General features: G+C 35.3%; 1 long non-coding RNA gene across 1 annotated transcript; it reads right to left on the bottom strand.

The window, feature by feature from the left end:
- Window positions 1–9,338: 9,338 nt before the first annotated feature.
- On the bottom strand, window positions 9,339–11,260 carry LOC119786991. The gene is made up of 4 exons (XR_005281272.1): window positions 11,206–11,260; window positions 10,732–10,907; window positions 10,558–10,634; window positions 9,339–9,396 (listed from the first exon to the last, which is right to left on the bottom strand). It is a non-coding gene; the product is annotated as an uncharacterized LOC119786991 (long non-coding RNA).
- Window positions 11,261–18,665: the final 7,405 nt, after the last annotated feature.

The raw sequence follows: 18,665 nt of genomic DNA on the forward strand, positions 1-18,665 counted from the left end.
ACCCTTAGAGGACACACCCTCTTTTAGCTTGTTTCTCTGAATCATCTTTCCAGGAGATCTACAGGATCTCTGAACCACAGAGTTCAGTTTGTCTGTAAAATTCTAAAGTTTTATTATCCAGCAAGATTCATGTTGATCGGAAGTCCTGGTTATAAATGTAAAAAATAAAATCTTAAATTGTATTTACCCTTTATAATAATACTCGAATCTCATGATGTAAACGCAGTAATGTGTGTACAAAACACAGGCAACTTATTCATTTAGGGAAAACAAAGCATGATAAGTATTGATGTTTTTTTTTAAACATTCAATGGTTCTGTAATTAAACAAACTTCTCCAATAAAATGAGGCTAATAAAGTTTTGTAATGAATGTCAAGAAACGTGAATAAATAATCTATAATCTAAGTAATCTATAAGTTTGTGTTACTTCATACTATCGGTCCTAACACAGAACAAAAGAACAGCTTCTGCAGAGCCTTTTTCTGGACAGTGTCAGTGTGTGGAAATCAGCCTGGATTGCTAGAGAAGGAGTGTTGCTTTTAATCTGGTATGATCCATATTAGATACTGTTATTGAGGATGGTAAAGAGAGGCAGTGGTGTCTTTCAACATCCATCGTCTTACACTGCTTGAGCTCCAGGTGGCTTTAACAGCAACAGCAGAGAAGCTCATCCACTTCCTGTATTTAAACTCTTCTATGTCTTGGATCAGGCCAATATCAGTAGCATGCTGTAACACTACCATGATATAAAAGCAACAAAGCATGTTATTCAAGAATAGCAACTGTGATGCCTTTCTGAGGGGGTGCTGATAGGTAGACTGAACTTGTGTGACAGGCTTAACAACTTATTTTACTTTAGTTTCTATTGCTTTGATCTTCATTAGAACTACTAACCAGTCGGTGGTCTTTATCTTTGCTATGATACATCTTTTTTTTTTTGGGAAAAAAATATTTGCCCTTCTCTATCGGTACCAACTTTATGTGGCTAATTTCATTTGGTCATGAATCTTTTGTCTTAAGATTATGTTTAAAGGTCAATTTTTTGTTCATATTTCAATCCATTTTCTCATTAAAGTGTGAGAGTTTAGGGCCGTGCGCACTCCAGCGACGGTAGGAACTTCTTGTCAGGCAGGTATTTCTCAGCATTTATCTGTCCAACAAAACTCTCAATTTTAGTGAATGCATAAGAAATATGAAAACATTAAGAATATGTTTAAGATTTCCCTTTCTTGTTCAATCCGTTTTCTTATCAGTGTGCAAGAGTTTAGGGCGATGCGCGCTCCCGAGGTAATTCTCAGCAGGCAGGTATTTCTCTGCATAACACCAGTGGTGAGTCTGACATAGTGGAAAAATTGCAAATCTTCTTTTGGAAAGTAAGCTTGTATGAACGATGAAAACAGCAACTTTTAAACAGAGAGTGCACAAGGAGAAATTTGCTTGTGCACGCTCTCACACTCGTTATATAGACGTTCCCTCTCAGGAGTGGATGCAGGGTCATGCATGTGCTTATTTTTTTAAGTGGAGAGGGCGGGTCTTTTCAAGGATTAGTAAACCCCCCCCACTATACCTTTAAATATATATACATTTTTTTGTGGTGGGGATAGATTAATTTAATTTAATCTCACTGTAATCTTGGAATGAATCTAGATTATTCTAGAATAAAATCGCTACTTCGAGTCTGCCAAAGGCATTCATTATATGTGTACGCTACCTCCAGAATTTAAAAAGGTTTACTTTTTTTGCTTGCAAAATCACACATAATTTCATTGTCTTACTTAAGATTTTGACAGTTATAAATACATTTTTTTCTCATTTGTTTTTGTGTTTTGCTGCAAAAAATAATAGTCCCACTTCCAATTATAGAGTCAGACAGTATAGTCTCCAAAAATCTGACACATGCCGCCTCAACCAACTTCTCATCTTTCATGGCTTCTCCATGGCGTGCTGGTCATGTATTCTCCTGATGATAGTTTGCCTTGCAGGTAGTACATCCGCCCTAAAATATCTAGTTGAAAGTCAATTCAATTCAGTTTATTTCTATAGTGCCAATTCTTAACACACCATCTCAAGGCACTTTACAGTTCACCAGATCATACAGTCAAATTGATCCAAAGTTTTCTATCTAAGGAAAACCAGTTGATTGCATCGACTCATTGACTCAAAGGCAATCCCTCACACTAAGCATGCTTGTAGCGACAGGGGCTGTATTTGTTCAAGATGAGCAGAGTGAGCATCAGCTGCAGTAATCCACAGGGAAACAGCGAGAGTCCCTGGAGAGACTGAGGCTGCAGTAACTCACAGGACAACAGAGAGAGTTCTTGTTGTTGCAGAGTGCAATAAATCCACAGGACCACAGAGAGAGTTCTAGAAGACGCTGAGATGCTGTAAATCCTCAGGTGCAGACGAGAGAGTTCACAGGGCAGAAGGCAAAAGATCCAGCAGTGCAGCAACGGAAGCACAGAACCTGACTGACGAGGTGTGGGGTTAGTAGTGACTGAATACGAACCAGCAGGGAAGAGCTGAACGAGAGGCTGGCAGGTGGAGTAAGTATTGATTAACTGGTGCTTAACAGGTGTGACCAATTGCTGATGCAGTGGAGGCTGAGCTGTGTGAGAGGAGGAGGTGCTGGAAAATAACAGGTGATAGCCAGACCAAAACAGAACCATGACGATATGGAATACAATTGATGCATAGATGCTTTAAAGTAAAAAAAAAAAAAAAGAGAAAAACTTTTTAAAGAAGTTTTGACTTCACAGCTGCACGCTCCTTTGCATTGCTACATCATGTAAAATCCCCATAAGATATAATGAGGGAGTAGTAGAAAATTTAAAACATTTTACTGAGGTGATAAAACTTTTTTTGGGCATCATATAAAAAAAAAGAATAACCTTCCTAAATCTGTAGTTTCTTAAACTACGGATTTAGTCAAATAAAATAGATTTAGACAACGTCAAATAAAATAGACTTAGACAACGTCAAATAAAATAGACTTAGACAAAGTAAAAAAAAATCGACTTAGACAAAGAAGACTCACTTTTTGACAAACAGATCCATAAAAGATACATTATGCTTGAAAGTAAGGTTCTGGAGTACCATGGAGTATTAGGGCCAGGCGAGAGATTATTTTTTTCTTCTAATTAGAGAATAAAGTCATAACATTTTGAGAATAAAGTAAATAAATTACGAGAATAAAGTAATAAAATTACGACAAAAAAGTCAGAACAAGAATATATTAATAAAATTACGAGAGTAAACTTGTAATAAGAGAATAAGGTCCTACAATTATGAGAAAGGAGTTGTATTTTATGGTGACTCTTACAAGAAGCACTTTCTTCCCTAAAATGAGGAATGTGGAGCACTATATAAAGTTATACTTTGGTGGTCTGGTTTGATAAATAAGGAAATCTTTTAGCACACCAGCATCAAATTGGGCAGAATGTCGAAGCGGACACAGGATGCTGATTGGTGGAGCTGTTCGGCCTTCATATGCAGGTCGAAACTCAAAGCTTTCTTTCTAAAACGGGTTATGGTATGATGACTTCATTCTCCTAATATTACGACTTTATTCTCGTAGTTTTACAACTTTACTCTCATAATATTACAACTTTAATCTCGTAATGTTACTACTTTATTCTTGTAATATTAAAACTATTTTCTCATAATGTTACAACTTTATTATTATAATAATAATAACAAAAAATCTCTAACCTGGCCCTAATACTCTGTCGTACTGGAGACTTCATGAGAAAAAATTATTGCAGTAACAGCTTGTAATTTAATCAGAATATTTAATTCTAACTAAACTGTTTTAATATTGACACAGATTTTATTTAATGTAAAAATCATTCTAAACATCTACTAGCATTTAACTGATGTTAAACCTCTGATAACTGCTGTGTTTTCCTCTTGCCTGGTCTGGTTGGTAAAGGTAAATTTTCAGCTCTGTGAGATTTCTGGCTTAGTTGTTTGGCTGCATTGAGTTTGCATGTTCTCCCTGAGCATGCGTGGGTTCTCTCTGGGTACTCTGGCTTCCTCCCACAGTCCAAAAACATAAATGTTAGGTTAATTGGCTTCTCTAAATTCTCATTTAGGTGTGGGTGTGTGTGTGAATGGTTGTTTGTCCTGTTTTCTCTGTCTTGCTCCGCGATGGACTGGCAACCTGTCCAGGGTTTACCCCGCGTCTCGCCAATTGACAGATGGAGATAGGCACCAGCACCCCTCGCGACCCGACTTGGGAGTAAGCGTGTTAGAAAATGGATGGACGGATGGACACACAATAGACTCAATAAATGCTAGATTACCGGTAATCCTGTTTTTTTTCCTGAAAATTAAAAATGAATCAACAAAATGATAAAAAAAAAAACTTGCAATCATGCTCCATTTAAGACGGCACCCAGCTGAGCAGCATCATTAATGATGTGATTCCCCTGCGACATTGAGGAGGAATAACTATGTAACTGTACCCAGCAGATAGCTATCTTATTTTACTCAACTTTTACTGAATATAAAATTTTGAGTTAAGTTTTTCTGAAAAAAAGAGAGGGTGGAAAAACTGGACGCCTTTTCTCTCTCTCCCTTCTTTCTCTTCCTTTTTGAAACCCAGACTTTGGGGCGCTACAGACATTTTTATCAAACTGCTCTTTATTTACACATTTTCTTGTTCATTTGTCTCTTTCGTTGTCACTACATCAAATGACGTGCGCCTGGCATTTAGGCCCCGGTAGAACGAACTGCCTGTCACTACCAAATCCATCCCGGTAGAACGATCTGTTCTGTGCATGCGTGTACACATATACATCCGGGTGTCCATAAATAATGTAATTATGGTATTAAAACTACTTATTTGTATCCTTAACTCACTAAAGAATAGTGATACACATCTGTAAAAAATGTTTTATGACTTTTGTGAGACCATTTTTATGCTTTTTACATTTTCTTTGTTAAATTGCTTCTCTGACGTCATCATCAGACATGCACAGAGCAGTATGAAAATATGATTAAACTATGTTTATCTGCCTTTTAATTGTTTCTTTCTTTAGATTACACATTATATAGCATAAGGTTAATATGGTCAGCTTGGTTCGCCTCTACCCGTGGCACCTGTGTCAGTTTGTGGTTCCCTATTTTCTATTCTAATCTGTGAATTGAAGGAAGTAAATGTTGTATTTTAGTCAGTTTTCTGTTTCCTGTTCCTTGCCTGTTTCTTAGTTGACGCTCTGCTAACAACCTTGCTGTCACCCACCCAGGTTCCCTCAGGTCCTGTTTATGTTTTTTCTTTAAATAAATCCATCATCACGTGCCTGCTAATGTCTTGTTGCTGCTTCAAACCTTCACTCTCACAAATTATAACAGAGAGGTCATTCTCATCAGATATAAAGAAGAATTTGGTTGCTCCAATGCCAACAAAGGCACATTATTCTAAGTAGAAATATAAAGCTTTGTTTTTTTGTCTTTTTAATGCAAATTGTCTTATCTTTTTTAAGTTGCAACATATGTTTTAACCCAAAATAAACTCTTGTGAAGCTCAATGAATAGGAGTAAAGGAGAAAAACATCACTTTATTGGTTGTAATATGAGTAACATGAATAGAAACGATAGAGCAAATTAATATATTGAAAGGGATTTCTCACGAACAAATACAAAACACAGGGTGACATTTTACTTTGTAACTGAGCAAAGGCAGATAAATAAGAGAATTCTACATTAGCCATCAATATTTATATTTAGCACTTTATAATGTGCCACATAGGACTGCGTAACCTTTGCTTTCACAAAGTTTTCTTAGGAGAAAAGACTAGACATAGACTGACTCTAATATTAATGCTAACAAAAAATATATTTTTTCTATTAAATACCATAATATATAATGAATGTCTTATAAATAGATGGTAAATGAGTACAATTAATTGAAATAAATAGTCTTTCTTTTCAAGCTTCTGCACAAAGATCTAAAAAATTATAATTGATATGCACTATAACTTTCACAACCAGCAGCTGCATACAAAGGCTTTTCCATTAGATTATGGTGCCCTGTTAGATTATTAGATTTCATTTCTGTGTTTTAAATTTTGTTGCATTCCATTTGCTAGTAAACTTAAGAACTGAATGTATTTTCCATAACAAGATCATCTGACCTGTGGTATGATATTGCACACAATAAATAGAAAAGGAAGTAATGGAGCCATGGAACTCTCAGCAGAGGTGTGAAAGGGAAAAGAAAAAGTTCAAGATAAAGTGAAAAAAGCACAAAATGAATGCCTAGGGAGATAAAAAACAAATGGTGCTTGAAAGGAAATATAGACGTTGATCTGTACCGGAGAGAGAGCCGAAAGTACAGAAGTTTCCAAGTTGATGGATATGTGAGTAAGTACTGCCGGCAGATGGCATAAGCATACAACAATGATGCTATCTGCTAATTGAACTAGGTGAACAAATATTGCTGAGGAAGGGCCTTTCCCAACCTGTAGCTATTCCCTTCACCTACTCACTTCACACTTCATCCTGTGAAGCAGCCTTGCTGCTGATCAAAGGTTGGTCCCTTTGATGACCCTCGCTTTTGAGAAGGCCTTCCTGGACCAGGAAGCTGTCGTCACCATGGTAGCAGTCCAGACTCTGACAGAGACTTGCTACGATGCTTGGAGGACGAACGCAAGTTTAAAGGAAATATCAAACTTTCAACACCCAGCCAATGGCTATAGCTATCATTGAGTTCACCCCTGTATTTTTTTCGCTCTGAGTGCACCTCACATGTGCATCACGCACCGCCAAAAAATACAGCAGGTTTTATTTTTCCTTTTTAACAGTTACACAATAAAATATGTGTGTTTTATTAAAGAAGCTAAATTTTTATTTTTGTATTGTTTTATAAAGACTTGCTAGGGTCCTCCACACACCTTATGTGTGTACTATAAATGCTGCTACATCAACAGGTAAATCAATGTGTGTTGTTGAGTTAACCTTTGTAACCTGTAATCATAATATCAAGGCTAATTTAATGGATCCTAAAAAATATTTATTTGGGCCCACTGTTTTGTACGTTTTCAGTTATGACTTTATTTAAGACAGTGTGGTAACATGTTAAAACAATTACTCTTTCAACAGAATGATTTATATAGCCTATTTCAAATAATATTTGTTAGTGATGTCTTACGCAATGAATGTGGGCAATGTATATATGGAAGTTGCATCCTGTCCTCCATGCTGACCATTGCTGCTGCATGTGCTGCTTGAGTGGGAAACAGATCCTCACTAGCTGTGGAAGGCTTTGCAAGCCAATCACGCACATATCTAACTGGTTTTAGACAGAACTTAATCAATGGTGGCTGGTGGAGTTTTCTCCATGGGGAACTATAAATTCAAAATAGACAGTTACCAAAGACCAATCAAACGTACACTAAGTTGTCACAATGGTATTTTTATGCAGAGGAGCAACTGCGCATGTACAATGCCAAAGTTTGTTGCGCACTAGGGCGGAAATACGTCGCTTTACTATTCATTAAATATCAAATATTTACCTTGCACATCTTGCACAAAAATATATATTAATATATTTCAAAAAATTAAAATTTCAAAATAAAAATTTTTTAGGTCTTAATCACGGTCATATATATATATACATAGAATAGGCTTGAAAATGGCAAAATGAAGTATTGGTTTTCACTTTGATCTCCTTCTTAGGATTTTCTGTGCCCAAAGTTTCACTTTGGGTTTTCAATTACACTGTCTGTTTTTTCTAAGTCATTAGTTTCATTTCCATTTATTGTAATATAAATTATTTTCTAGTTATATTTAAGTACTGATGTATTTCTGAGTTACTCTGTGTTGCCCCCCTGTTGCCAGTTTCCTCTCCCCTAGCTCCCTTCTAATTACTTCTGTCCACACCTGCTCCCAATCAGTTGATTACTCCCTTCCTTGTTCTGTTGGGCATTTATACTACCCCTCTTCAGTTCCTGGAATCTCTTCATTCCTTATGTTTGTTTGTCCAAGCATCTCCTAGTTTTTTGAAACCTGAGATCCTTGCCAGTCATTTCTGGATTGTTGCTTCTGTACTATCTACCTCTTCATTAAATCTGCAAGAAATCATCTCCGCCTCTTCAGCTCTGCATCTGGATCCTCTACCAAACTACACACATCCTTGACACAATTGTAAAATGAACTTAATAAAATGCCATGGTTTAGCGAATCCTCACGTTGCCAGGTCTTACCTCTACAAATTTGCAGTCACCAGGGTCACGGCATCCACTTAACTTAATACAGGGCAATCATATTTTTACTCTGATTTTCTAAAAGCGGTTGGACACATATCCAGGAGTCTTTGTCAATTCCTTCACCAAGCACAAGCAACTTGTAGTCCAAGCACTGCTTTTTTTTTTTTTGTTTTTTTTTACTCTTACTCTGGTAAGAGTATGATCAGTAGCAATACTGTTACAAGAATATCACTTAAGTAAAAGTAAAAATGCAAGTTTGTTGCATTAAGCTAATAGTACATTTCTGTTAAAAAGAAATGACATGTGTATCTAACTAATAACCATTAATCTCTGATACAGAAAAATACTTTATTTATGACCCAACTAGTTAGTTTAGAAAAAAATTAGGCTTCATGCAAATCGTCTTGACTTCGAGAAAATAAAACAAAATTAATCAAGAACACAGAGGAGGATGTGTTCCAACGTTTAGCAAGAGGAACAGTAAATGATCTGAGATAACGATTTGGTATGTCATGGAGAAAAACATTATTTTCAATTATTTTAAAACACACAGATGATATGTGTCTCATTTAGATAAGTCAGCATAACCTTTGGCTCAGAATAAGGGCCCTTGAGCAACTGTCTGATATCTGTTGTATAATTAAGATATCAGTAGTGTGTCCAAACTACATAATCCTACATTTAAAACTCATTTACAAGTAAATGAATGAACAAACATTATATCTCTGCTTCTCAGGGGTTTAGACTTTATATTTTTTATTTTAAACATGCTTGTAAGTTTTGTGCTTCCTTTTAGTAAATAATGAATACACAAGTAAAAATAATCTGTGAAATTAACAGTGTGAACTCAAACACTGATTACTCGAGGTTTTCATCTGAAAATCTCTCAGCATGTGTACCGGTTGTAAAAGTGCTCATTTGTATCTGATCCAACTAAACGGTTATATTCCTAACCATAAATCTAGCACAATACAAAGAAATTGGCAGGTGCCCTAAACTGCAGGACAAATTTCTTGTGCTGCTATAGCGCAGGTTAAACCTGCTGTCATATAACACATGAATAATTAAACCACTGTCAAAGATCATAGAACTATTTTGATATTCTTACATGTTTTATTCAGAAACAGTCATCTGCTTGTAAGTGTGGATCCCATCAGTGATGAAGCAGTTGTTGGTCTTTTGAGTCATCTAACAAAGCAAAAAAAGAAACAAATCTGACCATCAGTAATGAATTATACAGTAGAAGATCTTGATAATACTTAATCATGCAGTTATCAGTGATATTAACAAACCACACTGCATTATAAACGTGTTTCCTGATTCAGATCTTAAAGGGGTCATAGATTGATTATATAGGGTATTTGGTGCTGGTCCTTAAGGTCTGAATAGGGTGTGTAACATTTGTGGGGCTGAAAATGGCATATTTGCTGTTCTATGAGCCCTAATGCAAGCCTGGTTAAAAGCCGTAGAATGAAACAACAGGTTTTATTCCTTTTATGGTATGCCCATTAATATTTAGATGAGCTGTGTGCTGATTGGTTGGTTTACAACGAGCGAAGCTGCTGAGCAAAGACGCGTCTTAGCAAAAAGCACTCACTCACTGAAACACCGAAATGGTTGATATGGTAGGGTGACCAGACTTCCTCTTTTTCCCACACATGTCCTACTTTTCATACCTAAAAAAATATCAAATTTCAAAATCATCGGCGATTTTGGTCGACTACAGAGCAGCAGAACCAAGCTGTGAGCTCCGGGGTTGGTCCGGAAACGAATGCCCAGTCCAATCAGCAGCGCCCTTCCCTAAAAAAGTGTCCTCCTTTTCAGAAACCATGCCATCCCCACCGCCGTCCACTAGACGCCCTCCTCTGTCACCATCCTCACTGACGGCCTCCATAAGTCCTCCTCCGTCACTTCCAGCCCCGGGGCCATCCTCCAGAGGTCCTTCTCTGTTGCTGTACTCACGGCCGTCCTCCAGAGGTGCTCCTCTGTCCCCTACAGCCTCACAGCCGGCCTCCAGAGACTCTGCATCTTCTCCAGCCTCACGGCCTGCCCCCTAAGACTCTGCATCGTCTCCGGCTTTACAGCCTGCCTAATGAGACTGTGCATCATCTCCGGCCACACCGCCTGCCTCCAGAGACCCTGCATCTTCAGTACCAACTTAGGTGGTTGTTTTTGGGTTGTTTTGGACTCTGGTTTTTGTTTTTTGCCCTCCTTCCAGGGCCCCTGTCTTCCACTTGGGGTGGGGTTTTTTTTGTTTGTTGGACTATGGTTTTAGTTTCTCTGTGTGTTTTTTTGCTAAAGAAACTCTGAGCCCATCCTTATCTGGGAAAAGGTCAACTTGAGATTTACCTTTCTTTCTTGCTTTGTTGACTCTGCTGTACAAAGCATCTGGATCCTCTTCAACGTCTTGCTTGTTCGGCTCAGTTCTGCTTAAAGAGAGTTAATATCATAGGATATACGTATTACACACTCATTAAACTAATGGCTTGAATAAAAAAGATATGCCCTTTAAGACAATTTCACCTTGTAACAGCTGGGGTTGTTAAACAGTTAACAGTGGTATACTCCATCTGTTTTAACTGCCTGTTTTCCATCATGTAGCTCCTGGACTGAGCTGATGTGACGTTGGAGTAAAGTGGCTCTTCCTGTTTCTTTACAAAGTGGACAGAAACATAGAGAACATCTTCTTCTTCTTTCACCTGTGTAAACCAGTCACAATAAATCTGTGAGCTTAAGAGCATTGTTACAAGTACAGACACCACATAGAAAAATTCAAGCTGAAAGCAAAAATAAAAGCAAAGGAAAGCTTTATCCGGGTTAATAATAGGAAAAGAGTGATTGAAAAATGTGTTTATTGTTTTATTAAACAGTAACTGACCACACCAACTAACCTCACCTGGTTATTTTTGCATGATCTACTTGACACATCAACGTTTTTATATAAAAAATTGATTTAATTAAAAGGATGATTAGAGACAAATATATTTCTTCTCTAACCTGTTCTCTGGGGGCTTGTCCTGCTTCAGGTCTGAGCTGTTGTTTGTTTTTCCTGCTGGAAAGAAATTAGTAAAGAATATTAAGATATTAAAATATACACTAAAAAAAATTTACAAGCAACATGTTATTGTAACAAAACTGCTCACAAGATCCACACAGAGATGGAGATGAAAACGAGGAGAACGTCAGCTGCAGCTACTGCAGCAGTGGCTCGTTTCCATGGCACTAAACAGAGATAATTAGCAGATAATTACAGTTAGGTTCAGGATGGACATAAACCATAGCTTGTTAATGGTCATATTTAAGAATTTCCAGGAATTATTTTTGATAAATGTCATAAAATGCACACATTTCATGAATGATGTAACTAAATAGTAGAGTATTATCTTCAAACTTTGCATAATACATTATCCCTCTTTGGTTCTGATTCTCCTTTAAAACGGTTGAGCATGGGAGACCATGTATGATAGATTTAGAACCCTTTCCAAACAAAAATAAGATAATTGTGATGTTTTTCCTCATTTATAGTCTACATTTTTGGTTTGCAAAGGTCTAATGCGACCATTTAAATTTGGTCTATTTTCTAATGGAATATTTCTTTGTCTCTTAGAAAACAACCATTCTGGTCTTATGAGTGATTTGCATCTCCTGACCACTATCCTGTGAAACAGGGTTAACCTTTCTGTTCTTTGTTTTTGTTTTTCAATATTTGATTTGAGCTGGTGAAATAATGGAAAATATAGCATTCAAGTTGTACAACAAAGCTACGTAGTTACCAAGGGTTGCAGATATCTGAAAAATATTAAGAAGGGTTAAATGTATCCCAAATGTTTAAATTTTGTCATAAATGATGTAGATGTTATCTGTTACATACAAAAAGAGTGGTAGTTTATATATATATATATATATATATATATATATATATATATATATATATATATATATATATATATATATATATATATATATATATATATATATATATATATATATATATAATATATATATATATATATATATATATATATATATATATATATATATATATATATATATATATATATATATATATATATATTATATGCAAACTGACAATAAAAATAAAACAAGTGATTACTAAAAATAAGCACAGAGACCATGATGAATATGAATAAATTCCACTGCAGCTTTAAAAAAAAGGTTTGACTTATCTAATTACCAAACCTCTTAATGTTTTTTCTCCAAAGTCTAACCAGGCTATCCTGACAAACAATAAAAACTATATTTTAATGTTTACAACAGAACACCAAATAATTGCAGCCTGATTTGACATTACCTGGCACAACTTTCACATTCAGCACAGTACTACTGCTCCCTATAATATTCTGGGCTTGACAGTAATAGTTTCCTCCCTGCTGGTACATAATGCTACTGATGGTGAAGTTTGGTCCTGAGGCTGTAGGTGAATCCTCTTTCTCCTTGTACCAGGTGTATTTAGCCTCTGGGTTAGCATCACTGCTGCAGGTCAGAGTCAACAAGCTGCCCTCCATTATCTCACTAGAAGGTGTCACTTTCACAGAAGGAGGCCTGAGTGCATCTGCAGATTAAAAGCATAAAAATCTCATTGTACAGACAAACACAGGCTGGCATGCCTTCAGGTTGGTAGACCATACTTTTTTTTCTGTAGTCTTACATTTCAGATTCCTTAGAGGATAAAAAATAAAGATTACAAACTATTTAGTCATGTTTAGGTTCCATTTTCTGCATTTTTGTCATAAATATCATTAGATGAAATGAGAATATGAAAGAGAATATATTTGAGATATATTTACATTTTACATCAATAGAAATGACTTCAGATGTTTTGCCTCCAAATTTATTCTTGACTTAACAGTAATAATCTCCAGACTCAGATGGCTTGATGGAAATTAGGACAAGCTTCCGCTCCTCATTCAGCTGAGCAGCAGTATAATCATTCTTTTTGTGCCAGGAGTAGTTCGCTACTGGGTTTGCTTCACTGCTGCGTGTCAGGGTTACTGTAGCACCATCTGCTATAAAGCTAGATGGGCTCAGTGACACAGAGGAAGGCCTTGGAGAAGCTAAGATAAATAGTTTTTCAATGAGGTGTTATAAATACATGGAGAGAATAGGTATACATTGATAAATGAGATGCATTTTAATTAATACATTTTTTTTTTAATTTCCAACATTAAAGGACTAATGTCCAAGCAGGATCTAGAAAAACTTATTCATGCACTAATCTTTAGTAGAATTGATTACTGACATGTCTTTATAGGCTTGCCTAAAAAGTCCATCAGACAGCTGCAGCTGATCTAAAATGCAGCTGACCGTGTTCTCACTAGAACTGAGAAAGTAGAACACATCAGCCTGGTTCTGAAGTTCTTACACTGACTCCTTATAGCTCAGAGAAGAGACTTTAAGATCCTTCTGTTAGTTTATAAACTTCTGAATGGATCAGCCCCTCAATACAAAACAGATTTGTTGTCGGTGTATCAACCTCCCAGACCATTCAGGTCTCCTAGTTCCAGCTCACTCTGATCACCGAGAACCAGAACCAAACAAGAAGAAGCAGCATTTGGTTCCTATGCTCCACTTATCTGGAACAAACTCCCAGAAGACTGTAAAGTGCTGAAATCCTGAGTTATTTTAATAATAAAAATAATAATAATTAATAATAACCGTAAAGGTCCCCTTAAAACAATCACGTTTTTCATAGTGTGAATTTACAATTGCCAACCTTCTCAAATCAACAAGTGATACTGTAGTTACTATCTCATTTTATTCAGATATATTTTTTATTCTGCCAGTGCGTTTCAATACCTGTGATAGAAACAAGAAGGACAACAAATCCAATCAAAAATCTCCTCGCTGCTTCTTTCAAGTCTGTTTAATTCCAGGGGGAAAAAATCCAGCTAATAAATGTCTTGTTTTCTGTGAACAATGTCAGTCTTCCAACAATAAAAGCCCCAAACATATGAGGTGAACGCTTAAATCTAATGAGTCGTAGCTCAGCTCAGGAAAAAAATGTGTCTTGTGATGTAACCAAGCTGTGTGTTTGCTCTGTGAGGAGAAGTGATACAAATCGGCATAATATAGCAGATTTCCTTCCTCTTCACACTTCACCTACCTCTCCACTGAAAATCATGGACAATATGCAAAGTCAAAATGCTTTCAACTTATTTTTCAATATCTATATTTTTGTCACAAAGAATGCATTAATAATCAGCATCATAGTTAAGCAGACTTCTTATTTATGTTGTGGAAAGAAATGAATGGGTAAAAATATGCATATGAGTAGTTTTTTCACATCTGTGTCTGGTTATAATAAAACCTTTCTGTTTATTTTATGTAAACCTGATTTGGTTTAGATGTGAAAGTTAATTTATTTTTGACTGCACTTTTTTTATTTTGGAATAAAAAGTGGAAAAATATGCCAAAAAAAAGAACTTTGAAATACCACCTCTTAAAAACATGTGCCTGTATTTACAAAGATTTATTTTAATAACAAATCTTAGAATTTCTCAAACTACAGGATTTTTCTTTTGTGTTTACCTTAGGATTATGAAAGTTATTCACAAAATAAAGCAATTGAAGAAGTATTGAGGAGGACCTTTAGCAAGCGTTGTGTCGAGCAAGAGACTCAAACATTGAAAGGGCAAATGTTTTAATAATAATACAATTATTAATATGGAAACACATTTTATTATCCCCATAGGAGAGATTCACTTTAGCAGCCAGATAGGTTAAAGACGGACCTTTAGCTATATAAGTTTATTCAGGGTAAATCAATAAATATAAAAAATGTTTATAATCCTTAACAAAAAGTAGAAAATGTGAAAACAGGATAATATGGAGGAATGTCAAATATTATTACACATTATAAAATGCTCGCAATGATAAAGATTTCAAACTGAAAAGTTGCAGGAAAAAATACATACATAAATATACACGAGTTACAATAATAGTTTTCATAACCTAAAGCGTCATCTAGAAACATGATTGTGCGACACCATCTGCTCTCACAAGTAGCACTTCTCACTTTCCATGCTGGTGAGTAAAGGACGAGAAACAGTCACATCTGCTCAGAAATGCGTCTCAAAGTCTTTGCACCCTGATCCTGGGACAAATTTTTCTTTTAAAAATCCTCTATTTTCCTGCCAAAGCAAACAGAGGCGATGCTCCTCTGTACAGTTTGTTTTTTTCCCCACTTATTCCTTCCTTTTTATGTTGGGACATATACAACAGCCTTAAAGAGGATGGCAACCATTGCAAAATGCTGACATGTTAGTCAGCATTAATATGAAATTGATGTAGTAAAATGACCAATGAGGTGAGTACACATAACAAACAAATTTATACAAATATTAGGATCTAAATTAAGGACGTTCAAATGTTTTGATGCTGTATGAAAATTTTATTTTTCAAAGTTATATCATCATGAGCCACATCTCCTAATCCATGTATGAATTCTACAATTATTTGATATCTCCCCATAAATCACCAGGGGCCCATAATGATTTTTTTCAGACTTTTTTTCTTCTGTCAACTAATGACAGTTCTTATAGGACAGCACCGCACCAAGCTATAGTATTTTAATTCACCCATGATAAACAAGGATAATACAACATGTTAAAAATAATAACATTTGCCTTATTTTGGACCTAATTGACTATAACCATTTGATTGAAAAAACATTAATTTATGTTCAAAGCTTTGGATTTATTTGGGTTTGGAAATACATTTATTAATGTAATTAAAACATTTTACAAAAATACAAACAGTTCAGTGGGTCTTCCACATGGTACCTCACAAAGATTTAGCATCAATAAAGGTATAAAGCAAGGTTGTCCAATCTCTCCTCTGCTATTTATTGCTGCTGCAGAAATGCTTTCCATATCAATGAAAAACACTCAATTTGGTAAATTATCGGTGGCAGGCAAAGAGTTTTCTATTAGTCAGCTAGCTGATGATAAAACCATCTTCTTAAATAACCTGAATGAAATACCCAAAATTCTTAAATTGACTGAAATGTTCTCAAAGGCTTCAGGACATAAATTAAATTTAAACAAATGTAAAATTTTGCCTCTAAAAGACTGTCCCATATTGACTGCTTTTAATATTCCTATAAAATCCTATTTTAAATATCTGGGTGTGCATATACATAAAAATAAATATGAAGTAAATGGACACACAGAGATTTATCTATTCTGGGAAGAATATTACTCACCAAAATGGAAAGTATTTCAAGACTTATCTACTCTGCATATACATTAAGAATACCCAATCCAGCAATGAAATCTTTCAACAGGATGAATTTTGACTTTATATGAAAACAGAAAACTCACTATATCAAAAAAAAGGTAAATTAATTAAACAAATTGAAGATGGAGGAATACAAGCTATTGGACTTGACAAGATGAAGGGCACTTTAAAAATAAATTAGCTTTGCTTTTTTTATTCAAACAAAATTATTAATATTCCAAGCAAAAAGTTTTTTAAACCTGGGCGAAAGAAAGAAGAAAATTAGTTTTCTTCTTAGATGTGACTTTGATGTTAAAAAACTACCCGTTAAACTTTGCTTCTTTCACCAGCAGGTGTTATTATATTGGAGATTAATCTATAAACATAACTACAGCCCACACAATACTCCCATGTGGAATTGCCATTACATAAAAATGAATGAAAAATCAATCTTTGCACGTAATTGGCTAGAACAAGGTGTTTGGTCAGTGATGCATTTATTAAATAATGGAGGGATTATGTCTTATGAAGACTTCAGTATTAAACATAACTTGCAAAAAAAACTGAAGTGAATTTTAAAAAAATTATTAGAGCTATTCCCCCAAATATTTTATGCACAGCTAAAGTTTTTAAGAGAACCCTATTCACAGAGCCCCTGGACTTCTGATTAATGGACACAGTATGACAGTTAATGATCTAAAAAAACTCAAAAAATAGGGAATACTTTAAAAATACTTTATTTTTTTTGTATCAAACCCAAATTGTATATCCCATTCTTCAAGTCTGAAAGATTAAAAATAAGAACAAATTATTTAAATCTTTCCATTCCTCCAAAACCCAAGGAATTCCACTTTAAAATATTTACGGTGTTTACCCTTCTAAGGAATTTCTTAGACTTCGATTTGCTATTGATAACACTTGTTTATTTTTTCACAGTGATATTGAATCAACTGAACATCTTTTCTATGAATGTGTGTATTGCAAAGTTTTGTTGGATGATGTGCTTTACTGGCTTTTCCCCAAATTTCCAAACTTTATTGAATTCTGGATTATTTTTGAGACTCTGAGAATAGAAAAGAAATTTGAAAGATTAGTAAATGTGTAAATTAGCAGGTTTTTCATTTACAAATGTTGTTTTCTTAAAGTCAAGCCATGTCTGTTGTATATGATGGTGATAATAAAACATAAAATAAATAAATAAAAAATACTTCAGTTACCAGAAGTGACGCTAGGATTTCCTTGTGTTGCTTTCATAGGCCGTCGAAATTCTCACTATCACATTGAATACATCAAATAAAAAGAGGATAAAACAGCCAATACGGAAATTATTCTAATGATGTTGTTGAGGATCTTCTAAGACATTAATCATTAACTTAAATTAATAAATATCTTAAACCGACTTTTGGTTCACTTGAAAACAATTGTATTTGGTATAGAAACTAATTGTTCATCTGTTTCTTTTTAACATTTTGATTCGACAACCTAATGCGTTAGATGCATTTATTTTCTTATTTCTTTGTATATACTAAGCAATGTTGTTGTAGGTAGCAGATTGTACGTAGGTAGCAGATCTGCTTTCTGATGACAAATCCACTCCGGAAAAAGTTATTGCACCGGTTTCTTAAGGATCAAATCTCTTTTGGAAGCTCAAGATATTATTACCTATGTTTGCTATTATTTTACATTGCATTCGCGATCTAAAGTAGCCGAATGTAGAAAACAATCATTGTCAGTTTTGAAGAAAAGTAAAGTGCATGACTGAAAGTGCGGCCATTTAACAAGATGACAAATAAGTCTCAGTTTATTTTATTCTTTTATTAACATCTGAGGGCAGTGGAGGACAAATTGGACATCTTCAAAATGATTTCCGTAGAGATTTTAGACAATTAAAAAAATTGACACGAAGTTAAAAGTAGAGTAGCTTAACATGGCTAACTGACCGAGCTAAAGGAGGCTAACCTGTTAGCACCTGAGCACAGCTAGCCACAGCGCTACCCAGCTCTCCTCCTTTATATCATGGGCTTGCAGCTACTTTGTTCACCATAAACATTTTATTTTTCGGTTTTGTTATCGATCAGGTAAAACGTCATCGATTAGTCGCTACACATGCTACAGATGCTCCAAACTCGGCACACGGACGCTGTGTCATGTTATCATCGTTGTCTGGGCAACAACATCATGTGGCATCGTTCAGCCAATCCTGTAATGTAACGTCACTG

Source organism: Cyprinodon tularosa, unplaced genomic scaffold, assembly GCF_016077235.1.
Source record: "Cyprinodon tularosa strain WSP-4 unplaced genomic scaffold, ASM1607723v1 ctg285, whole genome shotgun sequence".
NCBI lineage: Eukaryota > Metazoa > Chordata > Actinopteri > Cyprinodontiformes > Cyprinodontidae > Cyprinodon > Cyprinodon tularosa.